At 41.6% G+C, this 24,548-nt stretch overlaps 1 protein-coding gene and 1 long non-coding RNA gene across 4 annotated transcripts in view; one reads left to right on the top strand and one right to left on the bottom strand.

The window, feature by feature from the left end:
• Positions 1 to 22,058: 22,058 nt before the first annotated feature.
• On the bottom strand, positions 22,059 to 24,020 carry LOC136382455 (uncharacterized). The gene is made up of 3 exons (XR_010747233.1): positions 23,915 to 24,020; positions 22,777 to 22,900; positions 22,059 to 22,380 (listed from the first exon to the last, which is right to left on the bottom strand). It is a non-coding gene; the product is annotated as an uncharacterized lncRNA (long non-coding RNA).
• ERC2 (ELKS/RAB6-interacting/CAST family member 2) overlaps positions 23,544 to 24,548 on the top strand; it is a 1,061,162-nt gene continuing 1,060,157 nt past the window's right edge. For all 3 annotated transcript variants that reach the window (XM_066351701.1, XM_066351699.1, XM_066351702.1), the window contains exon 1: positions 23,544 to 23,655. The gene's annotated coding sequence lies outside the window, so the exon portion shown is untranslated. The remainder of the gene's footprint in view (positions 23,656 to 24,548) is intronic.

The raw sequence follows: 24,548 nt of genomic DNA, 5'->3' as shown, positions 1-24,548 counted from the left end.
TAATAGTAGCTTCCTTTTGGGGTGAATGTAATCCCCTTCTCACCTATTTTGAGTGGACTCAATACCTTTGGGGAAGCAAGAGAGAGGAGATCGATCAAGGCAACAGGTGGCCTCAACAGTTAGCAACCCAGGAAAGGAAGTTCTGTTGTTTCAGTCACATGATGGGAATCTTCAAGCAGAAATGCTAATGCCAAGGATACATGAGATGCACCAAAAGTTCCTGATGGGCTTATATTTTTTCTTTTATTCCCAACCCAAAATCTTTTCCATATAACCTTAGCCCACACCCTTTGCTTGAATTGTACCCAAAACTCCCTATCAGTGCCTCCCTTTTCCTGTAGGCCTAAGATTATGTATTTAAAAAAATTACTCTTTCTTTAGCCTCTTTCTTGGCTGGGCTAAATTCTCCTATTTATCCGCTTTTATTGACTTAAGTACTCTATTTCTACCAACAAACATAAAAAGTTCTAAACATGCTTGCTTACATAATCACACCTTTCTGCATACAGAATCTCTTTGGAGTCTGAGTTTTCATTAATATCACTTGATTAAAGAATTTTAATCTAAGTTAATATATTTTGCTTTCTGACTATTAGCTCCCATCAGTGTGATACAAGAGGGACAAAGGAAGTGATCTAGAATGAGGGTTTGAGGCTTTGGCAAAGCAGAAGCATAGGGAAATGACCTATTCAACAAGTAATGCTTATTGAGACTCTGCTATATGCTGGGCACAGTGGTAGAGACTGGATAGCAGAAGAAAAGTAACATCATATTGGTCTTCAAGGAGTTTACTCCTAATGGAAAGGCAACAGATGAGCACAGAGTAATTCCAATATGGCACATTAACTGCCGTACTACAGACAGAGGGGCATGGAGAGGGCAATGGGAGAGTAGGCTTGAGACCCCTCATATTTAACACGTCTCTGCCACTTTCTAGCTTTGTGACCTTGAACAAGTTACTGGAGAGTAATATGGAAATGATTATACCTATTATGCAAAATTATTGTATTAGATACTGTCGGGTCTGGTGCATGGGAGGTGCTCAGCAAGTAGCAATTATTATAATGTTTATTACAATGAAAGCATTTGTGACGGATCAAGTGTTATTGGAAGTAGTAGGAAATTCTGACCAAGGTCAGGGGAAGCTTGTTAAAGGAGATAGTTCTAGAGTTAGTTTCATTTTTGCAAACCATCTGTCAGGAATGTTAGGGAGGGAGCTCTGCACTAAGAATGTGTTTAATGGGTTGACCTCAAAAAGCCCATTCACATATAAGTTTTTATGAATATTTGCTCAGAGAATTCTCCAGCTGGCAGAGACCTTTTGGGAAGAGTGCTTGATAAACACTCTAGACAATGTAGAATGAACTGAGGAAGCTAAATTTGCCCTTGATGTGCATGAATAAGAAATTCCTTTCCCCCTTTTAAACAGGTAGGGTAGGATATAAGCTTCTATCACTTTCTAGGGCAGGGGGTCAGGAATCTTTTTGGCTGAGAGAGCCATAAATGTCACATATTTTAAAATGTAATTCCATGAGAGCCATACAATGACCCATGTATGTTATGCATTATCCAATAAAAATTTGGTTTTGTCCCAGAGAACAGCTGTGATTGGCTCTAGCCACCCGCAACCATGAACATGAGTGGTAGGAAATGAATGGATTGTAATACATGAGAATGTTTTCTATTTTTAACGTTATTATTATTTTTTATTAAAGATTTGTCTGTGAGCCAGATGCAGCCATCAGAAGAGCTACATCTGGCTCGCGAGCCATAGGTTCCCGACCCCTGTTCTAGGGTTTCTGTAACCCAGAAGGTCAAGAGTTTTTTTTCTTTTTCTTTTTTTTTTTTTGAGGCAAACTTTATTGTTTTCTTTATTTTATTGCCACAGCCACCATAACCTTCAGCAACCACTATCCTAATCAGTCAGCAGCTGGCAACCTCAAAGCACGATGCTCCACCAGTACAAAGATTACACCTTGATGATTATGCTTAACATTTTTATCTGCATAATGTATTTTTAAATTAAGGTATATATCTTATTATTTTAGGCATAATGCTGTTACATACTTAATAAACTACAGTATGGTGTAAACATAATTTTTATGCACACTTAGAAACCATAAAATTCATGTAACTTATTTTGTTGAGATACTTATTTTATTGTGGTGGTCTGGAACTGAACCTACAATATCTCCCAGCTATGCCTGTATACCCAGAAGTGGAATTGCTGGATCATATAGTAAATCTGGTTGTTTGAGGAACCACTGTATTTTTTGCCACAGCTGCTGTACCAACAGTGCACATGAGTTCCAATTTTTCCACATCCTTCATGTTCTTATTGATTGGGGTTTTTTTTGATGTAGCAATCTTAGTGGGATCATATTAATTCTTCTTTAAATGTTAGGTGTAATTCACCAGTGAAGTCATCAGCAAGTTTTGTTTTCTTAAAATAGATTACACTGGGGAACAATTTTTTTTTTTCATTTTCTGTTGCATGAGGTTTTAGAACTGTTTCTATATATCTCTGCATTGCTGATTCCAAATCTGAAATCTGTTTTTTGGTGCATGCTCTAGTTTTTATGCAATTTTAATTTATTTTTGTTACCATTAATGGCATTCATTAGTTTTTAAATTGGCGTTAAAGGGCAACGACTCTTGGTTTGAACATAACCACAAGGCAATTACTGTTTTACAAACATCACTTTTACATAATTATAGTTGTTTTTAAATGTAAAAAATTATTATCTGATAAAAACACCCTCTTATTTTGTTTTAAGGTTGAATCATGGCTTCTCCGAGTAGGCATAAATGTAAGAATAGTCCTGACATCTTCTGTTATATATGTGGCTGTTACACACTTCAACGTCAAAGGCAAAATATTTCATCATTTGAGACAGGTGCATATATTGCCTATTTTCAAATTCCCCTTGGCAATTAAGACAAGAATTGGGCTCCTCATATTGTGTGTCATAGTTGTGAGGAAATGCTTCATGACTGGACAAAAGAAAACCCAAAGGAATGCCTTTTGGTTTGGCGTGAACCTAAGGACCACAGCAGTGACTGTTATTTCTCTCTGATCCATACAAGGGGCATTGGCAAGAAAAAACGACATATGATCACATATCCTAATATTCCTTCAGCAATACGACCTATTCCACACTCTGAGACACTCCCAGTTCCAGTTTTCAATGGTTTTATTTCTTCTAAGGATGAAGAAAGTGAAGATAGTGATCAAGTGTATTGTGATAAGATGCTTGAGGAAATGGTTGTAGAATCTGAAGGGTCTTCTTTTGATGCCAAGCAGTCATTAACCCCTCAGCAGTTTAGCCAACCCGAATTGAATGACTTAGTAAGAATGACATAAAAATTGTCCTCAATTTTCTGAAGTATGAAAAGCATAACTGGATCATTTGTGTGGATCTTAAAATGGTAAATTTCCTGCAAGGACAACAGTTTCACGAAGTATCCTTGTTTTCTATGTTTGTGGGACAGCCGAGCTCAGGAGAAACACTGGACACAGAAGGAGTGGTCAAAATGTGAAGCTCTGGAAGTAGGGATGCAAAATATTGTCAATGAACCTGTAGTTAATAGAGACAGTTTCATTTTCCCCACTTCACATCAAATTTGGCTTAATGAAGCAGTTTGTTCAGGCTTTGAATAGAGAAAGTGAATGCTTTCAACATATTATTTCTTCTTTTCCTGCTTTTTCTTTTGAGAAGATAAAAGCAGGTGTATTCGATGGACCTCAAATTCAAACCCTCATACGTGATGAAGAATTTGCCAGGGAGATGAATAAGGCGGAGAAAGCAGCATGGCAGTCTTTTGTGACAGTTACAACAAACTTCCTTGGCAACAAAAGAGCAGAAAACTATGAACTTCTGGTTCAAAGGATGTTATTGGCTTTCTGCGACATTGGATATAACACGAGCATTAAGATTCACTTTCTGAACAGTCACCTTGATAAGTTTCCTGAAATTATTGGAGCTGTTAGTGATGAGCAGACTACTGCTGGAGCATCAAACGAGATTGTCCTCAACAAGTACACAAATGCAAGAGATACAAATGCAAATTTTTGCCTGAATATAATTTAAATAAGTTTTGTGCAAATTTTATGATTAAAATAAGTATTTCAATATGTTCTATTTTGAAATTGTAGACAAATTCTGATGCAATCATATCTTTTAGTGTATTAGTGTATTTACTGCATTATATAAATTATTATATTTTCACAAAGATGATGCCCAAGAAGACATTCTACTTCATTATGTTAAACTAAATGTTGAAAATTTTACAGTAAGATTAAAACCTAAAATCTTGAATTGCATAAAAACTGTAGCTTACAGAGAAAAACTAATGTCAGATTTGAGATCAGCACACTCGAATGAGGTAAGAACAAGTGTTTTTGTGGATGCAACAAAAATTTTGTTTCCCAGTGTCCTTCTTTAGAGGGGCATCCATTTCCAATTGGATCTGATTTTAAACTTGAAATGTTAGATACAAAGTATATGTTAGGCACTTAGCAATCTAATACGGGCTTAGAAAATACTAAGTTACATTCTTTCCCAAAACATTTATTATTTTAGTAAATATAAAGGGTATAAATATAATACTTACTATGCCTTCTAGATATCAAGCATCAGATTTTTTTTTTAAGTAAAAAGTTCAGCATGTTGAGACTTCCTAAGTAAGCCTTCCAGCTGTGCAGGGAATTGTTCAGTGATTCTCAGGCATGAGGACTCCTCGAAACAAATATGGTCCTCACACAATCTCTTCCATTTCCTACTCAATTCTAATTCCTACAGAGGCAGGCCTGGTGGAATGTTCTTCTTTGGCCTTGAATTTCTCGAGGTAATGTGCATTAAAATGAAAAGTCGATATCTGTAGTTCAAGGGCAAAAGAGACCATAAGGTACTGAGAAAATTAGAGTTTTGCAACCCAAGAAGGCTGCTGTGTTGTGCTGGCATATCAGGCCACAGCAGCGGAGTAAGCCAATTCTTGAGGCGAAAGCCACAGGGAGGGAATTAAAGCATTTCCAAAGCTCTTACTCAGCACACACTGTTATTCATGCAGAAGCAGGGATACCAGTAAGACTCAACGTGCTGACTTAGCATCGGCCTACAATTCATATTACAAATAGAGAAACTCTTGAAATGGCTAACTCCTAAAGGATGGGACACCTTTATAGTTTGGGTGAGCACGCTCAGATATGATTTTTGCCACGAGCAATGGAAAGGTGATTTGCCCAATTAAGGGCACAGCTGGAATTGAGAGAAATATTTTTACTTGCAAGTTGTACATAGCTGTGGAGCTGTTGAGAGCACTGGTGCTGGAGGCAGATGACTTCCGGTCGTGGCCTTGCACAAAAAGTTTACCTTTTTACTGTCTCTCTTGGTTTACTTATCTATAAAATAGGGAATGACTTGGGTTGATGGGGAATGTTTGCTTTGTAGATGATTTATAGGATTAAATGACAATGTATATGATGTGCTTAGAAGCCCTAACACTTCATAAGCACTAAGTAGGTGTTCAGAGTAATGATGTTAGTACCTCCTGGTACCTTCTTTCCATTTGAAATAGTAAGCATTACCAGTTGCTCCTAAGAAACTAGACATTACCCTTCATCTCTAAACTTCTATAAAGATTACTAAAAAATTTAAATAATAAAAGTAAGTATAAAGAGAAAATTAGGAAACTTATTTAGGAAACAGAACAGGACATTTTCATTAGTATTCTGAAAGAAAGTGATCAATAAAATCAGGATGTAGGTCCTGGCCAACTCCCGGGTTCGATTCCCGGCCAGGGCACACAGGAGAGGCGCCCATTTGCTTCTCCACCCCTCCCCCTCTCTTTCCTCTCTGTCTCTCTCTTCCCCTCCCGCAGCCAAGGCTCCATTGGAGCAAAGTTGGCCCGGGTGCTGAGAATGGCTCTGTGGCCTCTGCCTCAGGCACTAGGCTGGCTCTGGATGCAACAGAGCGATGCCCCAGATGGACAGAGCATCGCCCCCTGGTGGGCGTGCCGGGTGGATCCCGGTCGGGCGCATGCGGGAGTCTGTCTGACTGCCTCCCCGTTTCCAGCTTCGGAAAAAATGAAAAAGAAAAAAAAAAAAAAAAAAAAATCAGGATGTAACTTATGATTCTATTGATGATAATTTGGATACATTAAAATGCTATGTGACTTTCCTGAAATGTGTCATTTAACTTTCAAAATAATCATGTGAAATATATTATCCCTATTTCACAGATTAACAAATTGAGACTTTGAGAGATTAAGCAACTTTCCAAAGAACTGATAGCTAGCATACTAGTTATCGGCTATTATATAACAAATTATTCCAAAATTTTGCATCTTAAAACAACAAACATTTGTTGAGTGAAGACCAGGCCTTCAATGCAAAAATCAAGGGGGTGCCAAAACACTCAGGAACAACAATAAATCATATTTTAAGAATCAAAATTAATGCAAAAAAAATCCACAATGAACAAAATACCATGATTTTAAATAAAGACAGGATCGGTGTTACTGATTTTTTCTTGTGCCTCAGGCTCCGGTCTGGCTCTCCATGACATTACAATCCTGTCTTGTTTGTTTCCTTTTTTTTTCAAATAACCACATATTCTCCTAACTCCTAACCCCCAATCGGTTTGCTTATCTCCATCCCCATAGCCATTATGCTAGTCCAAGCTATCTGCTTTCGCCAATGCTGGTGACAGTCTCCTGCCCCGCCCCGTCCCCCCGCCCCCCCCCCCCCCCGTCCCCCCGCCCCCCCCCCCCCCCCGTCCCCGCCCTTCCCCTGCACTCCGCTTTTCCAGAAAGCTGACTCTCAGTTGGAGATTGGCCTCCAAGAAGTTTCCTGGGGTGTGTTGGAGATCCATAGAGAGGAGGAGTGAGGGAAGCAGGAGTGGGCATCTGGAAAAGTTAAACTGTGATGCACTCACGAAAAGGTCTCAACTGATCGCACAGAAAGCTCTGGAGTTATCCTGAGTCACTGTGCCAAGGCACTGGGCCATTATTCCAATGCCTGCTTTCCTTTCCACATACACCTGTAGACTATTTTTGGAATTATTTTATTTTTTTCAATTACAGTTGACATTCAATATTAGATCAGCTCCAGGTGCGCAGTGTAGTGGTAGACATTCATATAATTTATGAAGTGATCACGCTCCATAAGTCTAGTACCCCCTTGGCACCATATACATACATAATTACTACAGTATTGTTGACTATCGTTCCCTATGCTGTATTTTACATCCCTGTGATTATCTGTAACTACCAATTTGTACTTCTTCATTTTTTTCACCGTTTTACTAAGCCCTCTAACTCCTCCTCTCATTTGGCATGTTATCTTGTCATGGGACACCCACTGCCCTCCAGGGAGGTCCATGCCCTTAAGTGCAGCTCTCTTCAGCCAAAGTGAATTCCCAGAGCGGGATTGGCTGGACGCCGTCCGCCTTCAGTGCCAGCAGAAGCCAGGGTGTTCGGCACTTTCGTCTTGAAAAGAGGCAGTCTCTGGAAGGCCTCTTGATGCCTAGGCTCTTAAACATGCATAATAACACTTCTGTCTCTTTCTGTTGGTCAGAGCCAGTCACAGGGTAGCTCAGACTCAAAGGGAAGGGAAACAGACTGCCTCTTTTGTGGGAAGAGCTACCTGACTCTGTGGCCATATTTAATGTATCAGACCAACCTAAGCTAAGCACCCATTAAACCTCTCCCCATCCATGCCCTGCTTTTCCTCCATAGTTCTTTTTATCACAATTTACAATCACCTTTGTTATTTTTTCTCCACTATATTGTGAGCCCTGAAAGGATGGGTATCCTGCCAGTGTTTCTCCACTATCCAAGCTTCCTACCCAGTGCCTCACAACTAGTTGGTGCTCGGTAAATATTGGTTGAATTAATGATGCAAGTTCTGTTGCAGATCGAATATTTCATGACTGATATGGGTTTCCATAACTCAGAGTTATTACCAAAACAGCCTGAAAGTAATCAATGAGTCTAAGTACAAAATCTCAAAGTAGTGGTTTTCAGAGTATTGTCCCTGAACCAGCAGCCTCAGCAGCACCTAGAAACTACTAGTTAGAAATGCAAATTCTTGGGTCCCACCCTAGACCTACTAGATCAGAAACTCTGGGAGGCTGGCTGAGAACTCTTGTCTTATCAAGCTCTCCGAGTGATTTTAATGAACATGAAAGTTTGAGAACCGTTGTCCTAAAGTATATTCCTTGGAACAGTAGCATCATGGGATTTAAATGAGTGTTAAAGGACCAAAGGATTCCACAGACCAATGACTGGGAAACACCTAGTTAAATAAAGATAAGTTCCTATACTGCAGGACTTCATTTGCTCAGAACCTTTAATTTGCTAATTTGCATTGGAAATCTCAGAGAGGTTTATGGTGTCTAGTTCCTCTCCCCGGAGCATTTCATGGAACTAGCATTTTATCAAATGCACTTTAGCTCTTGGAGAAAACACTGCTCTAAATTCTAAGCAGAAGCCCTGACTGGGTAGCTAAGTTGGTTAGAACATTGTCCTGATATGCCAAGGTTGCAGGTTTGATCAGGGCACATACAAGAATCAACCAATGTATGCATAGATCAGTGGAACAAAAATTGATGTTTTTCTTTTTCTCTACCTACCTCATTCTCTCTCTTAAAAAGAAGAAAAAGAAGAGGGAGAAGAAGAAGAGGGAGAAACAGCAGCAGCAGCAGAAGAATATAAACTGGCAAAAAAAATTATAGTTAATAGTTATCTATTGAGCTTTGGCTGGATAGTTTGGCTAGAGCTTCCTCCAGAAGTGCAGAGGTTGCCGGTTCAATCCCCAGTCAGGGAACATACAGGAACAGATTGATGTTCTTGTCACCCTCTCATCTTTCTTCTCTCACTAAAATCAATAAATTAAAAAAATAACAAAAACTATCTGTTGAAAAAGAATTTTATTGCCGATCCAGGCCCCAAAGAACTTTTAGATCTAAGTCACAGTATTGTGTAACTCTGTGTTAATCAGTTTGTTGGTAGAACCTGTTGCAGTGTTATTCCCAAAAGTGTTATTTCTAACCTAAATTTAGGTTTTCTGTTATTATAGCCAACTTACATATGGAGAAATCAAAGCTCAGAGAGGGCAAGAACTTGCCCAATGGGTGTGAAAATGGGATCTCAAACCCAAATAAGATACATGGTTACAGAGAAGTTAATATTGAAGAAGCATTAATGCACTGGGATTGAAACATGCAGAATATTTCTGCCTGGCTTCCTGCTGAGTATCAGTAAGTTCTGGGGATCAGGATACTTCCAATGGCACTGAATCCCAACAGGGAACCAGGCGGCTGGAGCTGCTACTGCTTCTTCGTACACAGTAAGGGGACTAGGACACTCAGGCTGCTGCCCATTACCAATATTCCTCACCTTAAACAAGAAAGGCCATCCCCCATACATAACTGGATGCTTGTTGGTAAGTGCTCTAGTGTCATTTCTGTCTCCCACATGGTTCTCATCTGGTGCATCTGCATTGCTGGTTTTGCATCAGGAGAAGAGCTGATAAGTCACATCTTTCCACCTGCTGTTGGTGCTATTCTGGCTTTTGTTTTCCAAGCAGAGGCAACCATCATTATATATATAATGACTCCAAAACCCTTCCCATCAAGCAAAGTCACAAATATATGCTTCCAGATAAAACACCATCAATGAGAAATGGTTATTAGCAAAAAAGAAAATATAAAGGTATGATCTGAGTCAGAATATTGTGCTGATTACAGTTACATCTCTCTTATTTATTAGTAGCAATATCACTACATTATTACAATGTTAGAGCAGCCATCTTTCACTGAGTGCCCACTATTTAAAGAGCTGTGCTAAATGCTTTACATATTCTATCGTTGAATTCTCACAACAACACTATGTGGTGGGGTAATATTATCCCCACTTTCCTGGTGAGAAAACTGAAGCTTAGAAAAGTTCCCCTGCTTCAAAGCCAGCCAGGCTGTTTCACCACTCCACCATCCTATATATAGCAATGACAGTGTGCAAGTTCAAATGTGCCTTAAAAACACTTGCCTGATCTTTCTTTTTGGCATGGAAAATCTTAAGCTGATGTACTTTTACGATTCAGACCATTGAATTACTTTTAAGAAATGCCTTTCTTTCTCCCAATCCGTTAATTACAGGGGAAGCATGGTGTTTTTATGAGTATTTGGTGTGACAAATGCCCAGATTTGAGGAGAGTTACTTTGTGGGATATGGTGTCCCATCTTGCAAATTTGGAATATGACATCCCACCTCCCAGAATTGTGGTGAATGCTAAATGAGGAAATGCATGTCTGTAAAGCTCTTGGCTCAGTGCTTGGCACACAGCAAGTATAGATATGTGGTGAGAGGCGGCTGGTTCTATTATAGTCAGGTGAATCCTTCAAGTTTAGCTCAAGAGTTCTCCCACGTTTAATCTTCCTCATCCTGGACTCCACAGCTGCACCTTCATTTATGACCTCTATTTTCAAAGAGTGTTCAAGACAGAAGCTCTACATCAATCTCTGTACAAGCACAGTTGGCTCTAAATTTATCGGAGAGGACAGAGGTCTTAATTCTAGGCCCAGCCATGTAAAATGAGGAAAGCACCCTGCCTCAGTCTCCTTATTTGTCACTGGGGATAAAATCAGCACTTTGTTCCTCAAACAGTTGTCAGGAAGATGATAAATCCAACAAATGGAAAGCTAAAATGTGTTACCAGCAGTCATTAATGTCAACTTCTAGTGGTTGTAAATGACACAAAGGATATGTTCTAAAATAGGGAATAGCCCCAGACTATAATGAAACCCAGGGACAGAATAAAGCCATATTTGTTTATCTTTGGCTCTTCCTTTGTGGGAAGGCACTATGAGGGGGTCAGTTATCCTGCTTTCTTCTTCCTCTAATGAATTCCCTGTGGTACAATCACTCACCTAAGGTCATAGGTCAAAAGGCAAGTCTTGAAAGCAGAGGTGGGCCAGAAATTTCAGTGTGCCCTCTGGTTTATTTCTGACACTAAGTGCTTCAGTCCTTGAGGCAAAGGTGCTGGAAAGTACAACTTTTAATTTTAATTTTTATTTATTGGTTTTAGAGAAGAAGGGGTGGGGGGAGAGAGAGACATCAATCTGTTGTTCCACTCATTTATACATTCATTGGTTGGTTCTTGTATGTGCCCTGACCAGGGATTGAACTCTCAACCTTGGCATGTCAGGGTGACATTCTAACCAGCTGAGCTACCTAGCCAGGGCAAGGGCAACTTTTTTTCTTTTTTTTTGTATTTCTGAAGTTAGAAGCAGGGAGGCAGTCAGACTCCCACATGCACCCGACCAGGATCCACCTGGCATGCCCACCAGGGGAAGATGCTCTGCCCATCTGGGGTGTTGCTCCATTGCAGCCAGAGCCATTCTAGCACCTGAGGCAGAGGCCATGGAACCATCCTCAGCACCCAGGCCAACTTTGCTTCAATGGAGCCTTGGCTGCAGGAGGGGAAGAGAGAGGTAGAGAGAGAAAGGAGAAGGTGAAGGGTGGAGAAGCAGATGGGCACTTCTCCTGTGTGCCCTGACCAGGAATCGAACCCAGGACTTCTACATGCCAGGCTGATGCTCCACCACTGAGCCAACTGGCCAGAGCCAAAGGCAACTTTTAATTATTCATTCTCAAATCAATGGATTGAGACAAAGAAGAACCATAGAGATACTGCAAATATCAAAGTAATGTAATTATTGTTGATAACCTGGGAAAAGTTTCCACTACCCAGGAGCAGACATTTATTTGTCATTTTATGTTTTAGAAGGAGACTCTCAGGGAATAAATGTGTTCTTTAATCTTTGTTCCCACTGGACACAACATCTGCCCCCACTCCTGCCTTTAAGTGCTTTGCAGTGTTTGCTTTGACAGACTGCCAGCTGCCTTTTCTCAAAGCGGATTGAATGGCCAGAGCCACTTGGGCACTGCTTTTTTTTTTTTTTTTGTATTTTTCTGAAGTTGGAAATGGGGAGGCAGTCAGATAGACTCCTGCATGCACCTGACCAGGATCCACCTGGCACGCCCACCAGGGGGCGATGCTCTGCCCATCTGGGCCATTGCTCTGTTGCAATCAGAGCCATTCTAGCGCCTGAGGCAGAGGCCACAGAGTCATCCTCAACGCCTAGGCTAACTTTGCTCCAATGAAGCCTTGGCTGCAGGAGGGGAAGAGAGAGACAGAGAGGAAGGAGAGGGGGAGGGTGGAGAAGCAGATGGGCACTTCTCCTGTGTGCCTTGGCCAGGAATCGAACCCAGGACTCCTGCACGCCAGGCCGACGTTCTACCACTGAGCCAACCGGCCAGGGCCAGGGCACTGCTTTTGATAATTAAAATTGGAACACCGAACCAGAGTCCACTTTAAGGAGGTTGGTACAAAAGTATATATTGTGGCAACTCACCCTGAAGGGAGTTGCTTGTTTGAAGGCTGGGGTGGACATTCTGGAGCTGTCTCGACTGTGTCAGATGGGGAGAGTCTCAGTCATCTTGTGGTTGGTTAGGAGCTTGGACCTGGAAGGCAGATGACTCAAAGTCTGACCTTACTAGCTGTGTGAGTTTGGGCAAGTCACCTCACTCTCCGAGCTTTCCTTTTCTCTTATAGCATGGCTGTAATAGTAGTTGTTTCAGAAGGCTGTTCTGAAGGTTAAAAGAAATTAAGACTGCCAAGTACTCAGATGAGTGCCTGGTATATAGTAAGCACTCATTGAATATCAGTTATTGTGACTGACATGTGTAAATTGCTTGGCATGAGTATATGTATAAATAAATTGTAGTAGTTTGCCTCTAAACTGTCATGCAAATAAGGAAGTTCCTTAGGTAAAATTCATTTTTCCTCTTTCTGAAGCATGTAATGACTTGCTACCAGAGCTCAGTCATCTATATTGGGGTCCCTCCCTTGATCTTGGTCAGTATTTTGGATCAAAACTGAATTAGGGGTTCTCAATCCCAGCTACACATTAGATTTGTCTGGCGGTGGGCTTCTAGAACATATAAATATTGGCAACGATTATCAGTGTGGCTGTGGATATATGTGTATTTGAGTATTTATGCCAGGCATTGTGCTGAGAACTCTCTATGAATTAGTTCATAGAATTCTCATAATGACCATAAGAGGGTTATCCTCTTTCTACTGAGTGATTAAGTAAGGTGCCCAGGGTCACCTGGCTGACTTAGAGGCACAACCTGCGTGGAACTTGGGGATCTCTTTGTCTCAAAAGCCACAGTCTCCTAAATACTAAGCTACTTGTTCCCAAAATCTGTTTCAAGAATGACTCAATATCTGAGCTTCTCTAATATTCTCACACACTTGTTGGAAAAAGCCTCCATGGCCACGGATATTAGTGGGTGCCTGATTATAGCTGTGATGTTAGAGAAGGAGGTGGTGTTGAGGAGATACCCATCATTTTACACCTCCACCCACACTTCATCTGCAGTCATTTCAAGGTGAGGCAAGTGTTAGTCATGTTCCTGGAGACCTAGGACACATTGGGCATTTATTCTAATTAGAAGCAATTAAAGAATTACTCCTTATGATGTATTTCCTTGCTCAAAGAAGAAGGGTGTTAGGCTTTGATGAAAAAGACAAAACATTGATCTCTTTTCCATCTTTTGCCTTATATTAGAAATGATCTATAGGTTTAGTCTGTATTTAAGTTTACTTTAAGTGTTTTAATTTTTAATGGCTTTGAGGATTGACAAAAAGGGTTATAAAAATAACTACAGTGGATAACTCTAGAATCTTATGAACCACTGTCATATGTTGATGTGGCAAGACATATGACACAATTAACTTACACAGATATACCTGCACACACACACACACACATTTACACATGCTTGTTCACAATTTACACACAGAATGAAGAAACTTAGAAGTTTGTTATGTTTTAAAGTAGAGTAGTAAGCCTCATTTTGGTTTCAGAATTAGTTAATATTAACTTATTCACACATCCATTCATTCTGGTTTTGAGGAGTCGAATTAGAGTCAGACATACGTTAGTCTTCATGTCTTGGGAAGAAATTACCTATCCCTTTGAACCATTTGAAAATAGAATGAACTGCCTTGTGGTATAAGTGAGTGCTCTCTCATAGTGAAGATCCAAGGAGAGACTTAGGTGGCTCTGGGAAGGAGAAGCTGTATCAGAATATTCTTCTATTTAACATTGCGTTAAAACCTAATGTTTCGGGTGCGTTGAGAAGGTGAGCATCACATCACCAGAACCCTCACTTTTAAGTGTGGCTGTGAGGGAGGTAAACCTCACTTTTGCTTAGCCTCCTTCAATCCTTTTTGGATCTAGCCAGTTATACATCCAATTAGTGCTAATTGTTATAATTATCCCTTTCTTTCCTGAACCCAATAACCAACTGATTTCATAGACTATAGATGATGTGACATCAAATGACTTCTGTTTTCAGTTACATGGATTAAAGATATTCTTCTGATCTTCATTAAGAAAGCTTATTATTAGCAAAATAGCTATTCTTAGAGTTTCCATTTATTATGTTGAAATTCATGGAATAAAAATTTTTTGCCTCAATATTTCAATAGATACTTATTATTTCACGACAGTGAACCTGACAGTGGGGTCAACATAATAGAAGTGGTTTTATTCCTGATAGAACTCAAGCATACAGGTGAGTGGCAAGCACTGAGACCATGACTCAGACTGTCACCTCCTTACAGTGCTGAGAAGGGCCACAAAAGAGAAGTGCAGGAGGCAATGAGATTTGACTGTACAGGCACCTAACAGAGGGCTCAGGGACAGCTTCTGGAGGAAATGCCATCTAAGTTGAGGATAAAGCTAAAGAGAAGTTAACTGGGTGGAGTGGTGGGAGAAGAGGGTGTTAAGCAGCAGAAATGGCAAGGAGCCCATTTCTTGGAAAATTGAAATATTTCCCCTTATAGATTTTCTTTGAATATCTGTCTGAATTCCTGAGGCCTCAAGGGCCCTTGAATTCTGTTTCACAAACTATTTGCCTTAAGGCTCTAGGAAATTACCCTTTTCCTACTTGTTCATAATGCAAGGCAAGTCTGAGCACTGTGGATGTTGCAGTCAAACATAGGACTCTTCTTCCTTCATCCTAAAACACCTGCTAGAAAAGTATCTGGACATGGAGTGTATGTTCCATATGTCCTGAGAAGGGCATATGCCGCTCTAAACAACAGCTGACATGCATCATGCTCCAATAAACTTGATTTTGGAACAAGGTCACAAAAGAATGAATTGTGATCTTCACTCACAGTATAATTTTGCTCTTAAGGAGGAGTTCAACATCTAAAAGTCATGCATTCCCTTTTATTTTAGAACTGTTTTGCTTTCAAGTGTGCCTTGGCACCCAGCTTTTTACATGTGTTCTGAAACTTTAGAATGAACAGTTTTTGAAAGTCACACTGGTAGTTGAAAAACTTGGAAAGTGGAAACAGCATACAGCCCTGACTAATGAATTTACTGTATATCATGAAGATGATATTAATTAGCCTCCATTTATGGAGCATTTACTGTGGGACCAGCACAATCATAGGAAGCTTTCATGCACTTTCTTATTTTAATTCTCTCATATGATCTATGAGATAAGTACACTTAGAAGGATTAAGTAAATTGCCCAAGACCTTGCAGCTCATAAATGGAGGGACTGTGACTTGATTCCATTATTGTGTGACCACAAAGCCCAAGCACAACTCTTTATAGTTGCACCATGTCTTGGAAACTGCATGGTAGAAACACTGCGTATCAGATTTCAAACTCAGTTGTAACTGTACTTATGGTTTCAGACCTTAACAATTGATGCAAACTAATGCAAAGCTGAGTTGCTCTCAACTTTGTTTAAAATCTTCCTTTAACAAGCAGAGGTTTACAAACCCTTTGAATGAATGTATGAGCTCAAGTTTACTACTACTAGATCTGGTGGAGAAACTGGTACACAACAGGTATAGTCTTTAGTCATCTAGCAGAAGTGATAATATATGCCACAAATTACTTTCCCTAAGGCAGGTGTGATGAGTACTGCATGGGTGGTTGGGGATTAAGTGCTACTTAAACTTCATCAGCATTGGCTTCATTTACATAACTATTATCAGTAGTCCTGTGTGGCTGCAGCTCTTCAATCTGCATATAATTTCCTGTGTTTATCCCTTTTAAAATCTCCTTGTGTTCCTGGCTCTAGAAAAAGGTTATAAACATTCATGTTCACAATGGACTATTATTTAGCCACTGAAAAGGAAGAGGGAGATGTGCACTAGCGTGGAAATTGTCTGCCATGTACACAATTTTAGCTGAATAAAATTCAAATAGCAGAAAAGGATGTATATTAGGTCTTTCTTGGCTGCCAGAGGCAGACAACCATGTGGAATGGCTTCAGTGAAGAAGAAATCTTACTGTGGATCTAGCGCAGCCACATGCACTGCAGGATGCTGGAGCAGCAGCTCAGAGAACGGAAGGCAGTGCTGCGACAAAACAGCTGTGGGAATGACTGGACCGTCTTCGTTCTCAGAAGGGAGTCAGGGACCGGAATGTTCTCTGGGCCATGATTCTCGGGCGCTTATCTCTGCTTCTCAGTGCTTTCAGCTTGTCCATCAGAGTGGAGCCATGGATGCCACCACTCTGTTATTACAGTCTTAGAGCTCCGGTTGAAAAACTCCAGGAAAGGATTCTGATTGGCCTGGCTGCAGTCGTGTGTCTAGCCCTTGGAGCTATCACTGTGGCCAGGGAGAAAAGGCGGCGTGACAACTTCTGAAGCCAGAAGAGCAAGGTCTGAAGCTAGAAGGAGGAGATAAGGTATACTGAAAGACAACCACAACTGGGCCCTGTTTTTGTTAAAATATACATTCAAATATCCAAGGGAACATAGACACCAGGCTGTTGAAAGTGGTTGGTTGTCTCTGAGGGTACATTTTCACTTTTTTCTAAAATGTTTGAATTTTATTTTACAACCGACTCTTCTTATTTTTGTAAGCTAAAAATAATATATTTTTAAAGATTTTTATTAAAAGGTTAAGTAAAGAATATCCTATACCAGTAGGTTCTTTGTTCAGTTGATAATGTATCTTATTAATCAAACCCAGGAACAATCACTCTAAAGCTGTTGCCAATTTGATACATTTTTATCATTTAAAATAACTTGTTTTCTCTCATTACTCTTCTCCAAGCAAGTTAATTTCTTTCCATTTTACGGTATAGTTAAAGCTATGGTTCAGGGAAAAAAACCTCTTGTTTCTCAGACGTGATCCAAAGCCTGCTTCAAGAAATGGATGAATTTTTGGGAACATATGTTATGAAGCTTTGGTTCTGGTTGAATAGCTCTATCAGAGCATCATCCTGAAGGGCAGAGGTTGCCGGTTTGATCCCTGGTCAGGGCACATACAGAAACAGATGTTACATCTCTCTCCTGCTCTCTCCCTTTTTCTTCTAAAAACCAATAAAATATGCATTTAAAAAAAGTTATGAAGCTTTGTACTGTCTCTAAGAATTTCTTGGTGGAAGCTTCAGTAGTCTGAGCCACTTTTGCAGGTGGTAGGATATATTTCCGAACTTGGAAGGAAACCAGCACCTTCTCCTGTTTTTGCTTGCCCCAGTCTGCCTTTATCTAGCACGGGGCCCTGTCCAGAGGAAGGCTGATTAATGGACCCATCACTTATATCTCTCTACTACAACTGCAGGTTCCACTCTTCAAGTTACATTAACGATTCTCCTATTATTAAAAATGGCTTGTATTTATGGAGTACTGAAGAGAGTAGTTAGACATTTATCTCAGTCATTTTTCAAATATGTAGCCTATAGTTGGTATTTTACAGACCTTGGGTCCTTGGTTAAGCTGGATAAACAAGTCCATTTTGGTCCCATGAAACATTTCTGGGTGGCTAGTTACCCTTTCTCTCACAACAGGAGCCTACTCTACGGGCGGGTGTTTTTCTCCTGCCCAGACAGACTTCAGACTGTAAAGATAGAAGATGAAAGCAGGCATCCTCAGCAGCTGCCAGTGCAACCCCGGGACGTTGGCTGTTAGTAAGCAGCCCTAGTGTAAGGAATTCCTGTTTGGAACCTCAAAGTGTAGAGTCCCTGTTGACACTCCAGCTCTCTGCCATTTTGTTTCCTCTGTTCCTCAGAAATGCCAATAAAACCTTTCTTTACAAAAACAAGCAGCCAGCCCATGGGCTGTGGTTTGCTGATTTGTTTTTCAAAAATATTATATTAAGATATGATTTACCTTGATTATTGAGATTTTGGTTCCTTCTTAAATTTGAGTGTCTCACTGGCTTCACCCCGGTCCTGGCCATTCAGTGTGTAGTTTCATTAGTTTTATTTACAACTCTGGACAATGTTACATGTAAATTTTACTCTTTTCCTTAACATGATCAGCATTTTAGGCACAAGAAGCCATGATTCCTTGAGTGATCTGAAGACTTTGCCTGCATAGTTTTATTTTATCTTTATCAAAGCACATTAAGAAGAAACTATGAACTACCGTTATTTTTTAGATAAGGAAACTGTCTGAACACATAACTATTAAGTGCCAAACTTTTGCCACTACAGAGGAAAACTGAAAAGAGGTTGGTTTTGCTTTGTTTTAATACTCTCTTCCTAATTTTGTTATTTTTCTCTCTTATTAGCTCACTTAAAAGTTTTGCTAGGTCCTTTCAGCATCTTCATAAATGGAAATACAGACAGATTCAAGGTAAGGGCTTTTCATGGGTTTCTAGAATAGCTTAACTCTGTAATGCATTTTACAAGGAAAACGTGGTATTTAAATGTAATTGCTTTAGTAGCAAAAAGCACAAGTCTAAGGGAGCCAGGGTTGGATAAGGACAAAAGAGTATGTGAGCCTGCAGAATTTTGAAGGTTTTATACCTGAATTTGTAGTTATTCCTCTCCATGAGGGCTTCCAAAAGGCCTTTTCCACCTTGAAGTTGTTCTTGAAAAATGGACATGGTAAAAAGTTCTTTTTAATTTTACAGCTTTTAGCATAATTTAAAATATGATAAAAATGAATTACCTTTAAATAGCCAAGTGAGAGAACTGGAAGGAAGAGGAGGCCTTTGGCATGGGCAACAGCTCATGGAAAATACCACATAGACACAGCCCAGGCTCAGGGTTCAACATGGCCATCTGCCACATCTATCCAGGAGCAGCGGAAGGAATCCCTAATGACTGCAACAGTATCTACTTATGAAGCTTTCCCCCCAGGTATTTTTCCCTTTGGGAATCTGGTACTGGGCCAGATTCAGACATTGGATTCTAGTAGATTAGGGAGAAGAGTTTTGTCTAAGTATAAAGAAGTTGGCTTTCCAATTCAGGAAGTACTAATGGCTGCAAGGAAGAGAAACTTGGCCAAGCTACCCAAGGCAGAAAAAAGAAAGGTATATATTTATTGGAAGGACACAGGAGACTTTCATGGAAGCCAAGGACAGCAAGAGTGACCAGACTTCATAAATGGCCAGAGACATGGAAATGGAAAGTTATTGGATACCAAGGAACTAAAGAAATGGATGTAATTTTAGGTCATATGAATATTTAATCAACATTATTACAAAAGAGACTTGCATTTCTTGAGATTACAGAATGACAGAAAACTATAGGTAGGGAATTAATAAATGTTTAATTGTAAATATTTATAAAGCATAATCTTAAGGTTTTTAATATTTTAAATTCCATTTAAAAATAATTATAGGTTGAATTTTCTTCTCTTCTCACAATTAGTCTGGAATATGCTTAACACTTTGAGTAGTGAGTTTTTTTCATGCTCGCTGACCCTGGGAGTGTTTTTCTTTTTTTCAAAAAATAAAATTATGTCCAGTTCCAGTTTTATTAACTTAAAATCATGTTTGTTTGATAACCAATTTATAAAAACAAGAAGAGCATACATTTGGCTTTTTTAATGTTGCCTTACACATTTTAAAATAAATTGATCGCACTCTGGATGGTCAGGAGGCATGAGGACGTACATGAACGTTTGTACTACTTAAAGGGTTAATGATTATGGACAAATCATAGCCACAGTGAATGAAATGAATCAGCTAAATAATTTAAAAGGAAATGTTAAAAAAAACTTAAAGATTTTCCACAAACATTGGTTAATAAAATTATACAAGTTTCAGGTGCACAATTCTACATCATCTGTGTATTGCATTGTGTGTTCAATACCTCACGTCAAGTCGCCCTCCATCATCTTGTCATTAATTTGATGGACTTCCTTGGGAGAAGAGACTTGGTACGTAAAAACCCAGAGTCCTGTAGGACAAATCAAGTTTGAGATGCCCACCAGTTAGATACCCACCTTGAGGATACTAAATAAACAGCTATCCAAGTCTTTTAGATCTTTGGGAATCTCAGTTTCTATCTACATGGCTGTCTTTTCTCCTTTCTGCAGACCAGTTTCCTTGGCAAAAGTCTTAGAGCTCATTCTTTGATGACTTTGGCATCATGGTTTTGGATGCCATAGTACTGATCTGGGCCATCACAGTCTACAAGCTCACTATTCAGTACCAACTGGTGACTCATTCTTATGGCCCCGTCTCAAATACTGTGGAAAGAGCCTGTGACAGCTTACTCAGGGGCAGGTGTCTACTAAACAGTAACTTTCCTATGTCTGGGTTCACATAGCATGTAGGAAGGAGGCTTGCTGCTTTGGGCTGAACACAGGGTAGGGCAGAAAAGTTGGATGTGGCAAGCAAATCTGATGACATTTCCTTGGGAAGCATTTTCTGACCAGGAAAAAGGATGGCTGTCCTTCCTGTTTGCTTCTACAGTTCCCAGAGCTTTGTTCCTTTATAAGAGGTATTGCAATAGCTTGTTTTCTTGTCTCTTTCCCTTATTGCTCTGTACAGTCCTCAAGGGCAAGGGCTCTGAACCTACAGGACTAGCTCAGAGTAGGTGCTCAGTAAGTATTTGTTGAGTCAATGAATGAATGTGAGAAAAAAAAATCTGTCATGAAGATGCGTTTCCTGTGACTGCTGGAAAAGGGAGTGCCATGATGGAGAAGGATGTGAAAAACAAAGTGAAACAAAACAAAACAAAAACCAACAAAAAACCTGGAGCCATGTAATAGGTTTTATAAAATGTAATATAAATATGTTTAAAAAATGTCTGTCCTCGGCCCTGGCCAGTTGGCTCAGTGGTAGAGCGTTGGCCTGGTGTGCGGAAGTCCCAGGTTCGATTCCCGGCTAGGGCACACAGGAGAGGCGCCCATCTGCTTCTCCACCCCTCCCCCTCTCCTTCCTCTCTGTCTTTCTCTTCCCCTCCCACAGCAGAGGCTCCATTGGAGCAAAAGATGGCCCGGGTGCTGGGGATGGCTCCTTGGCCTCTGCCCCAGGCGCTAGACTGGCTCTGGTCGTGACAGAGCGAAGCCCCAGATGGGCAGAGCATCGCCCCCTGGTGGGCATGCCGGGTGGATCCCGGTCGGGCGCGTGCGGGAGTCTGTCTGACTGCCTCCCCGTTTCCAGCTTCAGAAAAATACAAAAAAAAAAAAAAAAAAAGAAAAAAGAAAAAAAAAATTTCTGTCCTCAGGGGTGAAATCCTGTGTTGACTACCTGTAAGCATTTTTAGCTCTCATAAAATTAGAGAATGTTAGCTCTGGAAGGGATCTTAAGATCCTTTAGTTCAGTTTTTTAATTTTTCAGATGAGAAAACTAAGTCCTAGAGACGGTAAAGATGACAATATTACTTAAATTTCTAATCCTTGTTCTACTACATAAAATTGCTTTCTATTTCAAATGATTGGTCTTAACTTTTTCAAGAATCCAATGTGAAAAAAAAATCTCTTGAAAACCATAGATTTGCTTTTTGGAGGATTATGTACATAAGCCTATACACAAGAAATTGTTACCATGAAATACAAGAGTTTCTGTTTTTAACCCATGGGTCAAAGGTTAAGAGAATGGGTGACCAAGAATAGTGAACCTTAGGCATAGATTTTAATACATTTCAGCTGGGTATATTATCAGATTTTTTTTTTTCTTTTCTGAAAGGTAGTAAACATTATAGAGTTTTGTAAGAGTAGTTGAGAAAATTAAGTTCTGCACATAGGAGGTACTCAATAAACATTGGCCACATTTCAACAGATAAGGGGTTTTAGGACTTCTCAAAGGACTCTCAACAAGGCTTTTATAATGTGTAACAAGCCTCTTCAGCCACCACTGTCAAGAATGTACATGGGAAACTAAAGACAACAGGTGTAGCTTGGTTTTGCTTGGGGAGCATCCAGGTCAACAGAAGAAGTGCCAATTTCTTGGTGACTGAGAGAAAGAAGAGGGTGAGAGCAAAGTGACCTGTGGGGACCAAGAATCTGTGAAAAATCTCAAATACCAGAAATGGGCAAGAACAAGAAGGCATCCTCTTCTGTCAGCATCCACTTCATTTAATATTTGAATTCCTATCAGGGAAGGAAAGAGGAGTCATCCCTAGTCACTGTGCTGATTCCATACCTTTGCTCACCCAGACATCCCATGGCTAAATCTGCTTCATTTGTCTGAGTTTCCCAGTAGGAGATGTTTCAATCTGGCCACTGAAATTGCTGGAAGTAGATTCATCAGGAACGGAAGGCAATTACTGGTCTCATTCTGCAAATGGATTCTCAGTGAGAGAGACCAAATCAGGAGATACCTATGACATTTTGAAACCCCTGACTAATATGAAATGGTAGCAGCTGGGGTTCCAGACTTGTTGGCTGGAAGCTTTTTCCAATGAAAAACTTGTCCAACTCCTCCTGCACTTCACCTTTAAGTAAGTGTGTGCATGTGTGTGAATGAATTCAGAGACCATTTTCTACCTTAAATGGGAGGACACACATGTTTCAAGGCACAGAGGAGGCGCTGAATGAATGATGAATGATGCCAACGATAGTGATGCTTTTTTTTCTTGCTCCCTTCCTTCATCTTCCATCCTCTCCTTTCCTTGGGGGAACAAGAAAGTAAAAATCGTATGAAATCCCTTCACCCTCCGAAAGAAGATTAAGCTAACGGGAGGGTGGCAGAATTTGGGAAACTGGACCCCAACTCTAAAGCTTAAATTGAAAGATAGTTGTATCCCCTCCACCAAGTGCCATCCCTGCGCCTGTCGCCAACGCTACCTGGTTAGTCTGGGAGTGCCTGGCAGCTCTTGGGGTGGGGTGCCCGGAAAGGGCCGTCCGGGACAGAGGACCGGGACCAGGTGCTTCGAGACGGTGGCCTCCAGGGAGAAGGCGCTTGGAAGACCCTCGCTGTCCGCACCACGCCCGGGCCTGGCGCTCTCTGCTGCCCCCCGCGGAGGCGTCCACATCCCAGCCCCGGCCCCCCCAGCGGCTCCTCGGGAATGCTGGGAATGTGAGTCAGGGCCGCGGCGAGCGAGCGAGCGCGCCGAGCGGCCGGGCGGGGGGCCCGGCGGAGCGTCCCTTCGGCAGCGCCGCGCGAGCGCGCGTCTCGGGACTGCGGCGGGTGCCGCCCCCTCGGCCGTCAGCCCCGCCCGGCCCCGCGCCGGGCCCCGGCCCTCGGAGCGGCGCCTTCCCTTCTTCCCTCCCTCCCAGCCCGGCTCCTCCTCCTCCTCCTCCCGCTGCTGCTCGCTTGCGCTCCGGCGCCGGCTCCGGCTCCGGCTCCTCCTGGCCGCCCGGGGCCAAGGCGACGTGAGGTTGTAAAAATCCATGTGGGACGGCCCCGGGGCGAGCATCGGAAAGGTGAGGCGTCGACGCCCGGGCCGGGGCCGCTGGGCGCTAGGCTCCCTGGGGCGCCCGTGCCCCGGCATCTCTAGTGCCGGGTGCCCCTCACTCGTGGGGCGCTGCAATGCGTTATCGGGGAGCCGAGAGGTGATCCATCCGCCTCCACCGGGGCTTTCCGGGGCGGGGGAAAGGATGGGGCGGCCTAAAGGCGGATTTGCCTTACTGTAGAAACCCCCAGATTGGAACAAGTGCACGGCTACCGCCGGCGCGCGGGTACCTTTCGCTCGTCCCGGCCGCCCGGGCCACCTCCCGCAGTCCCTCTCTGGCAGGCACCCTCACTGTCATCGCCTTCTCTCCGGCTCCCCCTCTTTCTCCTGGCTTTCTCCCTCTTGCTTCGAGGGGTGGGGTGTTAGCGGGGGCAAGGGTCTCGGGAAACCTCAAGCAGAACAAAGTGGAGAAAGGTGGAGCTCCAGCCCAGGGGGTGGGGTCCCAGGCTGCCTCGATGGGTTCTGAGGGGAGTGTGTTAAAAAAAAAAAAAAATCCGTGTCAGTGAAAATGAAGCTGGATTAATTGGGGCAGGGGAGTGGGTGGTGGTGTATGAAAACGAATAGGATGTGACATTACACTGAGCGACATTTCTTCCTTCCCCCTCACCATCTCCGAATTATAAAAGAAAAGGGGTACTTAGAAGGTTGTGACTTTTTATTTTTATTACCGTCCAAGCCTTTGAAAGATCATCTTAGGACAGTGAAGATTAAGGACTGCTTTAATGTGGGAAATAGAACAGCGCTCGTAAACTCTATGATCGGCCCTGCCTTATTTATTTTGTAGTTAAGGGTCTCTGTTCTCTTTGCCAGGGGAGGAGGGTCTGCTATGTACGAGAGGATCGATTTTAGGCGGCCACCTGCCTT

The sequence above is a fragment of the Saccopteryx leptura genome, chromosome 10 (assembly GCF_036850995.1).
Source record: "Saccopteryx leptura isolate mSacLep1 chromosome 10, mSacLep1_pri_phased_curated, whole genome shotgun sequence".
In the NCBI taxonomy this organism is placed as follows: Eukaryota; Metazoa; Chordata; class Mammalia; order Chiroptera; family Emballonuridae; genus Saccopteryx; species Saccopteryx leptura.
Note: the sequence above shows the minus strand (reverse complement) of the source record. Positions and strands in the feature narration are given on the sequence as shown.